The sequence below is a fragment of the Rutidosis leptorrhynchoides genome, chromosome 10, assembly GCF_046630445.1.
Source record: "Rutidosis leptorrhynchoides isolate AG116_Rl617_1_P2 chromosome 10, CSIRO_AGI_Rlap_v1, whole genome shotgun sequence".
NCBI classification, from domain to species: Eukaryota; Viridiplantae; Streptophyta; class Magnoliopsida; order Asterales; family Asteraceae; genus Rutidosis; species Rutidosis leptorrhynchoides.
In genome coordinates this window covers 264,287,216-264,302,233 of record NC_092342.1, presented here as the reverse complement: position 1 = coordinate 264,302,233, position 15,018 = coordinate 264,287,216, and positions in this window count along the sequence as shown.

Here is a 15,018-nt window from a genome sequence, read left to right as displayed (position 1 = left end):
AGCTGTCCTCGTTAGTAACCTACAACTAGTTGTCCACAGTTAGATGTACATAAATAAATCGATAAATATTATCTTGAATCAATCCACGACCCAGTGTATACGTATCTCAGTATTGATCACAACTCAAACTATATATATTTTGGAATCAACCTCAACCCTGTATAGCTAACTCCAACATTCACATATAGAGTGTCTATGGTTGTTCCGAAATATATATAGATGTGTCGACATGATAGGTCGAAACATTGTATACGTGTCTATGGTATCTCAAGATTACATAATATACAATACAAGTTGATTAAGTTATGGTTGGAATAGATTTGTTACCAATTTTCACGTAGCTAAAATGAGAAAAATTATCCAATCTTGTTTTACCCATAACTTCTTCATTTTAAATCCGTTTTGAGTGAATCAAATTGCTATGGTTTCATATTGAACTCTATTTTATGAATCTAAACATAAAAGTATAGGTTTATAGTGGGAAAAATAAGTTACAAGTCGTTTTTGTAAAGGTAGTCATTTCAGTCGAAAGAACGACGTCTAGGTGACCATTTTAGAAAACATACTTCCACTTTGAGTTTAACCATAATTTTTGGATATAGTTTCATGTTCATAATAAAAATCATTTTCTCAGAATAACAACTTTTAAATCAAAGTTTATCATAGTTTTTAATTAACTAACCCAAAACAGCCCGCGGTGTTACTACGACGGCGTAAATCCGGTTTTACGGTGTTTTTCGTGTTTCCAGGTTTTAAATCATTAAGTTAGCATATAATATAGATATAGAACATGTGTTTAGTTGATTTAAAAAGTCAAGTTAGAAGGATTAACTTTTGTTTGCGAACAAGTTTAGAATTAACTAAACTATGTTCTAGTGATTACAAGTTTAAACCTTCGAATAAGATAGCTTTATATGTATGAATCGAATGATGTTATGAACATCATTACTACCTTAAGTTCCTTGGATAAACCTACTGGAAAATAGAAAAATGGATCTAGCTTCAATGGATTCTTGGATGGCTCGAAGTTCTTGAAGCAAAATCATGACACGAAAACAAGTTCAAGTAAGATCATCACTTGAAATAAGATTGTTATAGTTATAGAAATTGAACCAAAGTTTGAATATGATTATTATCTTGTATTAGAATGATAACCTACTGTAAGAAACAAATATTTCTTGAGGTTGGATGATCACCTTACAAGATTGGAAGTGAGCTAGCAAACTTGAAAGTATTCTTGATTTTATGAAACTAGAACTTTTGGAATTTATGAAGAACACTTAGAACTTGAAGATAGAACTTGAGAGAGATCAATTAGATGAAGAAAATTGAAGAATGAAAGTGTTTGTAGGTGTTTTTGGTCGTTGGTGTATGGATTAGATATAAAGGATATGTAATTTTGTTTTCATGTAAATAAGTCATGAATGATTACTCATATTTTTGTAATTTTATGAGATATTTCATGCTAGTTGCCAAATGATGGTTCCCACATGTGTTAGGTGACTCACATGGGCTGCTAAGAGCTGATCATTGGAGTGTATATACCAATAGTACATACATCTAAAAGCTGTGTATTGTACGAGTACGAATACGGGTGCATACGAGTAGAATTGTTGATGAAACTGAACGAGGATGTAATTGTAAGCATTTTTGTTAAGTAGAAGTATTTTGATAAGTGTCTTGAAGTCTTTCAAAAGTGTATGAATACATATTAAAACACTACATGTATATACATTTTAACTGAGTCGTTAAGTCATCGTTAGTCGTTACATGTAAATGTTGTTTTGAAACCTTTAGGTTAACGATCTTGTTAAATATTGTTAACCCAATGTTTATAATATCAAAAGAGATTTTAAATTATTATATTATCATAATATTATGATGTACGAATATCTCTTAATATGATATATACATTAAATGTCGTTACAACGATAATCGTTACATATATGTCTCGTTTCAAAATCATTAAGTTAGTAGTCTTGTTTTTACATATGTAGTTCATTGTTAATATACTTAATGATATGTCTACTTATCATAATATCATGTTAACTATATATATAAACATATATATGTCATCATATAGTTTTTACAAGTTTTAACGTTCGTGAATCACCGGTCAACTTGGGTGGTCAATTGTCTATATGAAACCTATTTCAATTAATCAAGTCTTAACAAGTTTGATTGCTTAACATGTTGGAAACATTTAATCATGTAAATATCAATCTCAATTAATATATATAAACATGGAAAAGTTCGGGTCACTACAGGTATATTACCCTACATTCAAAAATTATTAAAATCTAAGAATAAAAGTTAGACAATTATAAAAACTATTACAATATTAACAAAAGTATTAAACGTATCAATCATTACAAATTACAAAATAAAAAAAAATATAAGTAGACTAGGGATGATATTGATACCAATAGGGGTTCCAGGCATAACCATAGGTGCTATAGAATGCTTCGGCAGGGTTATACGTTGGATACGGTGGCTGCATCTCTATAGACCAGGGAGGGAAGATGGGTTTCGGTGTAGGAATATAGTTTCTACCTATATGTTGGCAATGAGCTATGATTTGGTTCTGATGAACTTGCCAATCTTCAAATGCTCTCTGTCTAGCATTTTCGTACTCCTGAGAAGCTATAAACCTTTGCATTTCTTGCATCTCATTCCCCCCTCCTACATTACCTTGCTGTTGGTTTCTCTCAACCTGTGGATGTCTACCATGGTATGGTACTGCGGCGTTATTTCGCCTCTTCAAAACTTTCGCACCATGGTATACATTTAAACCTATAGTATTGCGGGGTTCTGGTTCTTCTACTAATAATCCCCCCCGACTTATATCCACACCGAGATATTCACCAATCAAAGTAACACCTCCTATTATGCTATGCGGTCTCATCCCCCGAACCATAGCTGATAAATAATAACCCACATAATATGGTATACTTACAGCGCTTTGTGGGTCTCGAATACACATATGGTAAAACAAATCCTGTTCATTTACCTTTTCCTTGTTCTTACCCCTTTGTGTAATCGAATTAGCTAAAAACCTATGAATCACTCTTAATTCGGCTCTATCTATATCCAAATAAGAGTAATTTCCCTCTTTGAAACGGTGATGGCTTGTCATTTGACTCCACACACCGTGTGTATCAAAATTTTCATCTATCTTTCTACCGTTTAGTATCAACCCTCTACAATCGGCAGATGCTAACTCCTCAGGCGTATATATACGTAAAGCCTGAGCCATGTCCAGTAAATACATGTGGCGCATCGAACCGCCTAACAAAAATCTAATAAAAGAACGATCGGTTAAACTAGCTACCCGATCATTCAACTCTATACTACACAACAATTCTTTACACCATACTTTATATACAGGTCTACGCATGGTGAATAAACGTACCCAGTCATTAAAAGTAGAATTACCATACCTCTGTACAAGTAATTCCCTAATTGGCCCGGCCAATTCTACAGCTTCTAAGGGTCCCCATTCTATGACCCTTGGTACCTCAACAACCTTAGAATGAAGAGTATGCAAACCCCTTTGATATTTTGGATAATCTATCCAAAGTCTGTCAAATCTCAGGTTCGGGTGCAACTCTTCCAAGTGCATATCAGAAAAGGTCATGACTGGATGAGGTATATCCTGCTTGTAGTAGTTATCCACCTCCTGTTGTTCCGCATTCTCAGCAGGAGCATTGCGGGCTTGGGGTGAAGATTCACCCCTTTCAGTCTGCAAAACACATCAAACACAGTTTTTGTGCATCCAAATATGCATTAGTGTCAGCAAAATCATCAATCAAAATAATTACAATGACATGATCAATTTATATCAAACTTAAGCTCATTTTCACATTTTTATCAAATCTACACTTTTTCAAATAAGCATATACGAAAATGTTCGCCAAGTTCATAAGCATTTAATTCAAATAACATGTCAAAATAATCATTACTAGCAATTAAACAAGTTTCAAATGGCATTATCTCTCAAAAATCAAGTTCATGAATTTTAGACTTGAAAAAGTCCACTTTAATTCTCAAAATCATGTTTAGGCTCAAAGTTTGGATCATTTAACTACCTAGACATGTTACACTACTTAATTTAGCAACAATTCATGACAAAAATCGGCCATAACCTGTTTATATCAAAAAGCCCCAAATTTGCTCAAGAACACAAACCCTAGATTATTCAAAATTTGAAGTTTAAGGCTTCTAATCATGTTAAATAGCATCAATCTAGGTTATACAAGCATAATACATAAACAATTTAAGCATAATTACACTAAAAAGCATCAAAATCAAATTGGGGGAAAAATGGCTCAAGAACACTAATTTCGGATTAAATGGTGTTTAGGTGTAGAAATTTACCGTTTTCTTGAGTAATTCCTAGATAGCATCCTTCTCAACATGATTTTAGTAAAAGATTTGATGATTAACGGTTAAAAATTGTGATTTTGGGGGTTTTTTTCGTGTATTTTAGGGTTTTTTCGCTGTTCTTCGCAGTATTTTTGGGTGGGGGAGTGAACTGATCTGTTTTTTACGTTTTATTTTTTTCTGGGTTTTGGTCCCTCCGCGACTCGCGGTGTTTGGACCCTTCAAACTCCGCGAGTCGCGGAGTTTGGTTTTTTTTTTTTTTTTTTAATCTTTAACTTATAAAACAATTAAGTAATTAATTTTAAAATTTTGTTTCCCTTGTTATTTAGGACGAGGTCGTTTCGGATCGATGTCCTAGTCCGTCCTTCGACAAAATTTTAAAATTTGTCTTTTTGTAGCGATTGTTTTAAAAGCTAAGATTTTTGGGGTTTTTTAATGTTTTTGGCATACTTTAATTCAATAAGATTAAAAATAATGATAATAAAAGTTCTCGTCCCTCCCTCGGGTAAAGTAATTTCGGTTCAAAGACCTAGTCTTCAACTTACGACGAATTTTAAAAATCATATTTTTAACTTAATGAGATAAAGTAAATTTTTGTTTTTAAATTCACACAACTTAAATATGAAATTCAAAATTAATATTAAAAATTCACATCAAACTTAAAATTTAAAATGCATAAAATTAAAAATTCATATTTTAAAAATTCACACCAAACTTAATTTAAAAATTCATATTATAAATTCACACCAAACTTAATTTAAAAATTCATATTATAAATTCATACCAAACTTATATTATAGTTCAAATATTTACAATTTTAAATATATTGTTTTTATAAAGTTTACAATATTAATTTAAGATTTAAATATTAATTTTAAAAACATGGTAAAAATAAAATTAAAAATCTTTTTGGCTTTTTATCCCACTTTAATCAATCAAATATTATCAAAAATATGCGCCCCTCTTTTCGGTAAAGTAATTTCGGTTCCAAGACCTAATTTAACTCATGACGAATTTTTGAAATATTTTGGGTTGATTGATTAAATATATTTATACCTTAAGAATAAACGTTAAATTTCGCTGTGATGTAATAAATTTTTGAATGATATCAATAATTTCGGTCGCCAAACCTAATTTTATTCAATACCATTTTAATACTTTTTAGCGAACAAATTAGCGTTTATTATCAAAAGGTTAAAAATAAAAATAAAAATAAAAACTGTACAGACATACCTGTGAAATAGATTTCTTAGTTATATGATCTATCCCATTCATAAGATAGTCGGTTTAATTGGTTTTCCATGGCTACATAGGCGTAACCTCGAGCATTTAGTGTCTTTTCTTCTAAACATATGAATGGTCCGTCTTTGCATAAAGTAACAAATTCGGTATTTGAATAGGTTTGATTATTTGAACATTTACCTCCATGTGACCATTTTCCGCATTTGTGACATCTTTCTAGGTGTCGTGCTCTTCTTTTTGCTGCGGATTTTGATTTTCCTTTACCAAATTGTAACTTATTATCTTCGCATCTGGATTCTTTTCTAACTCCGTCCATTCTTTCTCTGATTACTGATACTATTTCACTCGGTAGTGTGTCATTATTACGTTTAGTGATCAAAGCGTGTAGCATTAGAGCATGGTTTAGTTCACAGGCAGTCTTCATTTTGTAAAAACCTAAAAAAATAAAAATTCAGAATGGGGGGAGAAGACTAGTTCTTTAGGGTCTGCTAGGGAAAGACCATTCGGGTTCCATTTTCGAGAACTACACGAAAACAGACAATCTAACTCTAACAGAAATACATAAACCCCTTTGATTCTCCCCACACTTAGTTGGCTGTGGTATCGAAATTGTGATTAACATTATTTTCAATTGAATCATCAACAACTTGTATATCTTTGACTTTTACTTCAATCCATTTGTTGATTTCCTCCGTAACTTTCACAAATTCAACTAACATTGCCTTTTCTTTTGACGATAAATTGGATATTAATCGGTTATATAACTTAAAGTTTCCTTTAATCTTAGCATCGTGAATCCGTTTATAAAGTTTCTTCGTTGAACTGTTAAAAATGGATTCATCTAATTTCGTATCATCAACGGCATTCTTTGTGATTGGATCATCATTAAGTGTTTCTTCATCTTCCCCACACTTATGCATTTTTATTGGTCTAACAGTTTTGGTTTGTGGAGATCTAAACTTTCGGTTCACAAAGGTGATCGATGTATCACCATTCCTAAGTGTTATTCTACCTTCTCTTACATCAATGAATGCCTCGGTGGTTGCTAAAAATGGGCGACCTAGAATTAGAGGAATATCAAGGTTTTCCTCCATATTAATCACTATGAAGTTTGTAACAAAGGTCAAACTTCCCAAGTTAACAAGTAAATTATTTGCTATTCCAACCGGGTGTTTAATGGTTTGGTCAAATGATTGAACACCTATTTTGGTTGGTTTTAATTTACCCATGCCTAATCTTTTGAATAAGGAAAGAGGCATAATATTTGCACTTGCTCCTAAATCTGCGAGTCCATTATATACAGCACCATCATTAAGTAAGCAAGAAATGATAAATTCACCCGGGTCTCCTGCTTTAGTAAGTCGAGTTGGTTTGTAAACCTTTTTTGGGTGTTCTTTCCTTGGTTCTTTCATTTCTATTTGAATTTCTTGTTCACATTTTTCTTCGTTTCTTGGAATGGGAGGTTTGTATAGGAATTCTTCTTCATCACTCAAATTTGAATCCTCCCTATATTCCAGTTTTGATTTTTCATATGTTGTTGATAACATATTTATGTTTTCATTTTGAAGGTTTTCTTGGATGGTGAAATTATGATTAACTTCATTGTCAACTTCCATCGGACCATGTATGTAATGTTTAACTCTGTGACCATTAACTTTAAATTCAATCCCATTTGAATTTATCAATTCTATCGTTCCGTATGGGAAAACTCTTTTGACTATGAATGGTCCAGACCATCTTGATTTCAATTTTCCAGGAAATAGCTTGAATCGTGAATTGAAAAGAAGAACTCTGTCTCCTTCCTTAAATTCTTTTGAACTTCTGATTCTTTTATCATGCCATTTCTTCGTTCTTTCTTTATAGATTAACGAATTTTCGTATGCTTCATGTCTTAGTTCTTCTAATTCGTTTAGTTGACTTAATCGTAGATGTCCAGCTTCATGTAAATCAAGATTACATGTTTTCAAAGCCCAAAATGCTTTGTGTTCAATTTCTACTGGAAGATGACATGCTTTTCCATAAACAAGTCTAAAAGGTGTAGTTCCAATTGGAGTTTTGTAGGCTGTTCTAAAAGCCCAGAGTGCATCCTCCAATTTAATGGACCATTCCTTTGGATTTGATCCTACGGTTTTCTCTAGAATACGTTTTAAAGCTCGGTTGGTATTTTCAACTTGTCCACTTGTTTGTGGATGATATGCGGTGGAGATTTTATGAGTTACTCCATATCTTTTAAGAACTTTCTCAAGTTGATTATTACAGAAATGAGTACCCCGATCACTTATTAAAGCTTTCGGTGTTCCAAACCTTGCAAAAAGACGTTTTAAAAAGTTGACTACAACTCGTGCATCGTTAGTTGGGAGAGCTTGTGCTTCCGCCCATTTAGATACATAATCAATGGCTACGAGTATATATAGATTATTATGAGATTTTGGAAATGGACCCATAAAGTCAATACCCCAAATGTCAAATACTTCACATACTTGGATGACATTTTGTGGCATTTCATCACGTTGACTTATTTTTCCGGCCCTTTGACAAGCATCACAGGATTTGCAAAGAAGGTGTGCGTCTTTGTAAATTGTAGGCCAATAGAATCTAGCATCATAAACTTTTCTTGCTGTTAGTTGAGGCCCATAATGCCCTCCTGTTGGTCCTGTGTGACAATGGTTTAAAATTTTACTAGCTTCATCTCCAAATACACATCGGCGTATTATTCCATCAGGACAACTTTTAAACAGATGTGGATCTTCCCAAAAATAGTGTTTTATATCACTGAAGAATTTCTTTCGTCTTTGGTACGATAATCCTTTTTCAAGGAATCCACAAACTAAGTAGTTTGCATAGTCTGCAAACCATGGAATTTCTTTATAATCTATCTTCAATAGATATTCATCAGGAAAGTTGTCTTGTATGGCCGATTCATTCAGAACTTCTAATTCGGGATTTTCAAGACGAGAAAGATGATCAGCAGCGAGATTTTCTGCTCCTCTTTTATCTCGGATTTCAATATCAAACTCTTGTAAGAGTAAGATCCAACGGATTAATCTTGGTTTAGTATCTTATTTTGAAAATAGGTATCTAAGAGCAGAATGGTCGGTATAGACCACCGTTTTTGCTAGAACGAGATATGATCGAAATTTGTCAAAAGCAAAGACAATAGCAAGGAGTTCTTTTTTAGTATTTGTCTAGTTTGTTTGTGCTCCTTGTAACGTCTTACTAGCATAATATATAGGTTGAAATCGTTTTTCAATCCTTTGTCCTAAAACGGCTCCCATTGCAAAATCACTTGCATCGCACATTAGTTCAAATGGTAGATTCCAATTTGGTGTTATCATGATCGGTGCATTAGTGAGTTTTTCTTTAAGAATATTAAAAGATTTGATACACTCATCTGAAAAGATGAATGGAGCATCCTTTTCTAGGAGTTTATTCATAGGAGTGGCAATTTTAGAAAAATCTTTTATGAAATGTCGGTAAAAACCGGCATGCCCTAGAAAACTCCTAACTCCTCTAACATTGGTGGGATGTGGAAGTTTAGCAATTACATCTACTTTAGCTCTATCCACTTCAATTCCTTCTTTTGAAATTTTATGTCCAAGAACGATGCCTTCTTTAACCATGAAATGGCATTTCTCCCAATTAAGTACTAGATTTGATTGTTCGCATCTAAGAAGCATTCGTTCAAGATTAACTAGACATGATTCAAATGTATCATCGAAGACGGAAAAGTCATCCATGAATACTTCCATGCATTCTTCTATCATGTCATGAAAAATCGCCATCATACACCTTTGAAAGGTTGCAGGGGCGTTACAAAGTCCAAATGGAATGCGTTTGTAAGCAAAAGTACCATAAGGGCACGTGAATGTGGTTTTCTCTTGATCTTCGGGTGCTATTGGAATTTGAAAATATCCGGAAAATCCATCTAGAAAACAATAGTAACTATTTCCGGCTAATCTTTCCACCATTTGATCAATGAAAGGTAAGGGAAAGTGATCTTTTCTGGTGGCGTCATTTAATTTTCTATAATCAATACACACACGCCATCCTGTTACAGTCCTAGTAGGAATAAGCTCATTTTTCTCATTTGTAATGACAGTCATGCCACCCTTCTTAGGCACGCATTGAACTGGGCTTACCCATGGACTATCAGAGATTGGATAAATTAGACCTGCGTCTAGCAGTTTAATAATTTCTTTCTTAACTACATCTTGCATATTAGGATTTAGTCTTCGTTGGCGTTGCACATACGTTTTATGACCTTCTTCCATAAGGATTTTATGTGTGCAATACGAAGGACTTATTCCTTTAATATCATGAATCTTCCATGCAATTGCTGGTTTATGAGCTTTCAACACAGAAATGAGTTGTGATTTCTCATTTTCAGTAAGAGAAGACGATATTATTACAGGTAATTCAGATTCACCATGTAAATAAGCGTATTCCAAATGGTTTGGAAGTGGCTTTAACTCTAATTTCGGAGGTTCTTCTATCGATGATTTGTATCGATATCTGTCTTCTTCTTTTAGCATTTGAATTTCTTCTGTTGTTGGTTCATATCCATTAGCTATTAGTGTAGCTAACATTTCAGCTTCATCAATTGGTTCATTACCTTCTCCTAAAGAACATTCTCCTGTTCCTTGTAATTCTGGAAATTCTTCTAATAATTCTGCATGTGCATCTATAGTTTGAATATAATAACATGTATCATCTGCAGATTGTGGTTGTTGCATTGCTCTATCAACTGAAAAGGTAACACTCTCATCCTCTATACTTAGGGTCAATTTCTTACCGAACACGTCTATCATTGCTTTAGCCGTGTTTAAGAATGGTCTTCCTAATATGAGAGGAACTTGAGAATCTTCTTCCATGTCCAGAACAACAAAATCTACTGGAAATACTAAAGTACCAACTTTAACTAGCATGTTCTCCATTATCCCTCTAGGATATTTTATTGATCTATCGGCTAGTTGTATGCTTATTCTGGTTGGTTTCAATTCTCCAAGGTCTAATTTATTGTATAGTGAATATGGCATTAGATTTATACTAGCACCTAAGTCTGCCTATGCTTCTATTGAACTAAGACTACCCAGAAAACATGGAATTGTGAAACTTCCTGGATCAGATAGTTTTTCTGGTATCTTATTCAACAGCACTGCTGAACAATTAGCATTCATAGTAACAGCCGAGAGTTCTTCCATTTTCTTTCTGTTTGAAATTAGATCTTTCAAGAATTTAGCATATCTAGGCATTCCTGAAATTACATCAATGAAAGGAAGATTTACATTTATCTGTTTAAACATATCCAAGAATTTGGATTGCTCGGCTTCAAGTTTCTCTTTCTTCATTTTACTCGGGTAAGGAAGTGGTGGTTGGTATGGTTTAACATAAGGTTTAGCCTTAACTGTGTTATCTTCATTAACCTTTTCAACTACCGGTTCTTTTTCCTTATCTTGATCAGGTTGTGGTTCTTGTGGAGTAGGAATAGCTTCATCAGAAGTTACAGGTATTTCTGGTGGTTTAAGCGTTGTACCACTTCTTGTGGTAATAGCTTTAGCTGTTTCATTCCGGGGGTTAGCATTTGTATCACTAGGTAAACTTCCCGGTTTTCTTTCACCTATTAACCTTGCTAGGTTACTCACTTCTTGTTCCAGATTTTGAATAGAAGCTTGTTGATTTCTAAATGCTTGAGCATTTTGTTCATTGGTTTGTTTTTGAGATGTGAAAAACTGCGTTTGAGTTTCAACTAGCTTCGTCATCATATCTTCTAAATTCGGCTTTTTATCATCGGTTTGTTGTGGTGGTTTGTTTTGAAAATTAGGTCTTTGCTGATTGTAAGTATTATTGGATACTTGTTGATTGCTAGGACCTTGTTGGTTGTTGTATGGAATATTTCGGTTATAATTCTGATTTTGATTGTAAATTGGTCTTGGCGGTTGATAATTATTCTGATAATTATTTCCAGGCCTTTGGTTTATGTATGAAATATTCTCTCTTTGTTCCATTGTTAATTCAATACTGAGACAATCTTTTGTCAAATGTGGTCCTCCACACTGCTCACAACTAATTCGTATTGAGTGAATATCTTTAGTCATCTTTTCCATTCGTCTTTCCACAGCATCTATCTTTGCGGAAATGGAATCTAAGTCATGGCTAGAATCGGCTCTAGCTGCTTTAGATGATCTAACGATATCTTTTTCTTGGTGCCACTCATGTGAGTGGGAAGCAGTGTTATCAATAATTTTGTAAGCATCAGTTTCGGTTTTCTTCATAATAGAACCACCAGCTGCTATATCTATGTCTTTCCTTGTAGTGATGTCGCATCCTTGGTAGAATATTTGTACTATCTGACAGGTGTCTAAATCATGTTGCAGACATCCTCTTAACAACTTTCCATATCTTGTCCATGCCTCATATAGAGTTTCATTTGGCTTCTGTGTAAACGTAACAATTTCTGCTTAAGCCTTACGGCTTTAGATGCAGGAAAGAATTGTTTAAGAAATTTGTCAACTAAAACATCCCATGTATCAATCGCCCCTTCAGGTAACGATTCCAACCAATCTTTGGCTTCTCCCTTTAAAGTCCAGGGAAATAACATGAGATATATCTGTTCATCCTCCACTTCTCGGATTTTAAATAGTGTGCAGATCCTATTAAAGGTACGTAGATGTTCATTTGGATCTTCCTTCGGCGCACCACTAAATTGGCATTGATTAGTCACCATGTGTAGAATTTGTCCTTTGATTTCATAATCTGGCGCATTAATGTCTGGATGAGTAATTGCGTGTCCTTGGCCAGTGCGTTTAGCTCTCATTCGGTCTTCCATACTTAAAGGTTCCAGATTCTCCATAATTGAATTTGTTGAATCGGAATCACTAGAGGATTCTGATTTAATGGTTCGTTCCTCAATAATCTCTGTTTGAATGATTGGTGGTTCCGGAGGAAAGTTTAATGGTTCAGGATCTACGAACCGTTCCTGAATATTCTCCAGATTCTCAATTGTGAGGTCGGGTTCAAAAAATGGATTATCGGAAATTTGAACTGAAGTACTTGGTCGACTGGATGATGATTCTAAAGAAAAATCAACGGTGGTAATATTTGCTAAATGTCTTGATCTAGTTACAGGTGGTGAACGTACAAAAGGTGGTGAACGTCTTGCTCGGTGCATTCACTGAATATCCTATTAGTTTTTAAAAGGAAAGAAAAATTATAATAAGTTATCCAACCAATAGACTTTTCTGATTTTTCCCACGTTTCGAATAGCCAAAAGATGCAGCAGAGGGGCAGGATTCGTTTGGTCTCAATATAATTGAGGACTGTTTGGCTCCAATAACCCGGTCCACGTACAAATCCAACTATTACTACGAACCAGAAAATTTTGATGTCTATTAATTTAACCACTTAAAATAAATTTTCGTAATTTTAAGAAAATTTAGATAAGAAGTAGAATAAAAATCTATGTCCTAAAACTAGAATAGCGAGAAATAAGAAAGAAAAAGAGTTCGTCGGAAAAGGTCGAAAAAGAAAAATGGTTGAAAAATAAAAGGTGACGGAAAAATTAAAGAAACTTATAAAACTTAAAAATACTTGACTAACCTAACCTTATTACTACAACTAACTTAAAATTATAATCGCAAATTGAGATTACTAATTAGAATGATAATTGGTACATAGTAAAAGGTGTCTAAAAATATTAAAGCTTACAGGAAAAACTATATCCCAAATGGAGATAACTTAAAAAGAAACTAAAACTTAAAAAGGCGTCGCAAAATTCTAAAGCACCTAAATCTTAGTCTAAATAAAAAGCACTTAAGGAATTCTACGGCAAAGCCTAAAAATCTAGAAGTAAAAATAACTATGGCAAAATCTAAGTTTAAAACTAAATATGAGCTAAAAATACAAATATTACGCTAAAACGATTAAAAAGGGACAACATATAAAAATATACAAAAAGTTGTAAAAATTACAATTTTTATAAAAATATTATTTTTATATTATTTATTTATTAAAACTATTAATTTTACAATTTAATAAAACTAATTAATACTAAATACATAAATTAAATAAAAAGTAAAAGTTAAAATAAAACTAATTATAATAATAATAATAATTAGGGTTAAATAATAATAATAATAATTAATTACCCCGTAATTAATTCAGTTTAGGGTTTCTGTCAGCGTGTCAGGATTACTCCGCGAGTCGCGGTATTCAATGCAGCAAACCCCGCGAGTCGCGGGGTTCCAGTTTTCACCTGACAGGTTATTTAAATTCAACGCGTTTTTCTTTATTTATTTTTTTTTTATTTTCTGTTTTTAATTTTTTCTGTTTATATAAAAAATATGTGTATAATAAAAACTTATATTTAAAACTTAAATAAAAATAGAATTACTTTATAATTTTATAAATAAAAATCTTAAAACTAGATTTATATATATTTTTTTATATGTTTTTAAATAAAAACAAAATACTTAAATAAAACTTATATAAAAATAAAGAAACTTTATAAAACTTAAATATTTAACAAAATCTTAAAAATACATAAAAAAAAAATTATATTAGCGTTGCGCTTCCGGCTTTTAAGAGACTCCCCGGCAGCGGCGCCAAAAATAACTTGATGTTTTAGCAGAGTAGTATATAAAATAGCTTATTTTTAGCAGAAAATACTATTAAATACGATACATTTTTACACAAGATATTTATTTATTTAGAGAATGGATATACTTAAACCTTGCTACAACACTTATAGGCAGTGTACCTAATCGTACAGTAGTGTAGTTTTTAGTAAGTCCGGTTCGTTCCACAGGGAATCTTTTTAAACAAAGCTTAACGCTATATTAGTTTACTTTTATAAAAATACAAATATATATATAAGTAATATTATTATTATAAAGGGGGGGTTTTACCGTTTAATGAACGGTTTGTCGATTTTAAAACTTTAGTCGCAGTTAAAACCAAATAAATACAAGACTTTAAATTAAGCATAAAGTAAATAACGATAATGAAATTGCGAATAATAAAAGTGCGATAAAATAAACTTGCGATAATTAAAAAGAACGATAATTAAAAGTGCAATTAAATACAATAACAATAAAAATGCGATAATTAGAAGTGCAATTAAATATAAAATAAAGGAAATTAAATATGAAATAAAATAATTATGCTTATTTAAACTTCCGTAATCATGATGTTTGACGTGTTGATTTTAGTTTTATGCCCATGGGTTAATTGTCCTTTGTCCTGGATTATTTAATATGTCCATACGGATTTGTCCGTAATAGTCCATCAGTCATAAATATAAAGAGCGAAAGCCTTCGTCAAATTATTCTTATTCCCGAAGTCAAATATTCCAACTAATTGGGGATTCGAATTGTAACAAGGTTTTAATACTTTGTT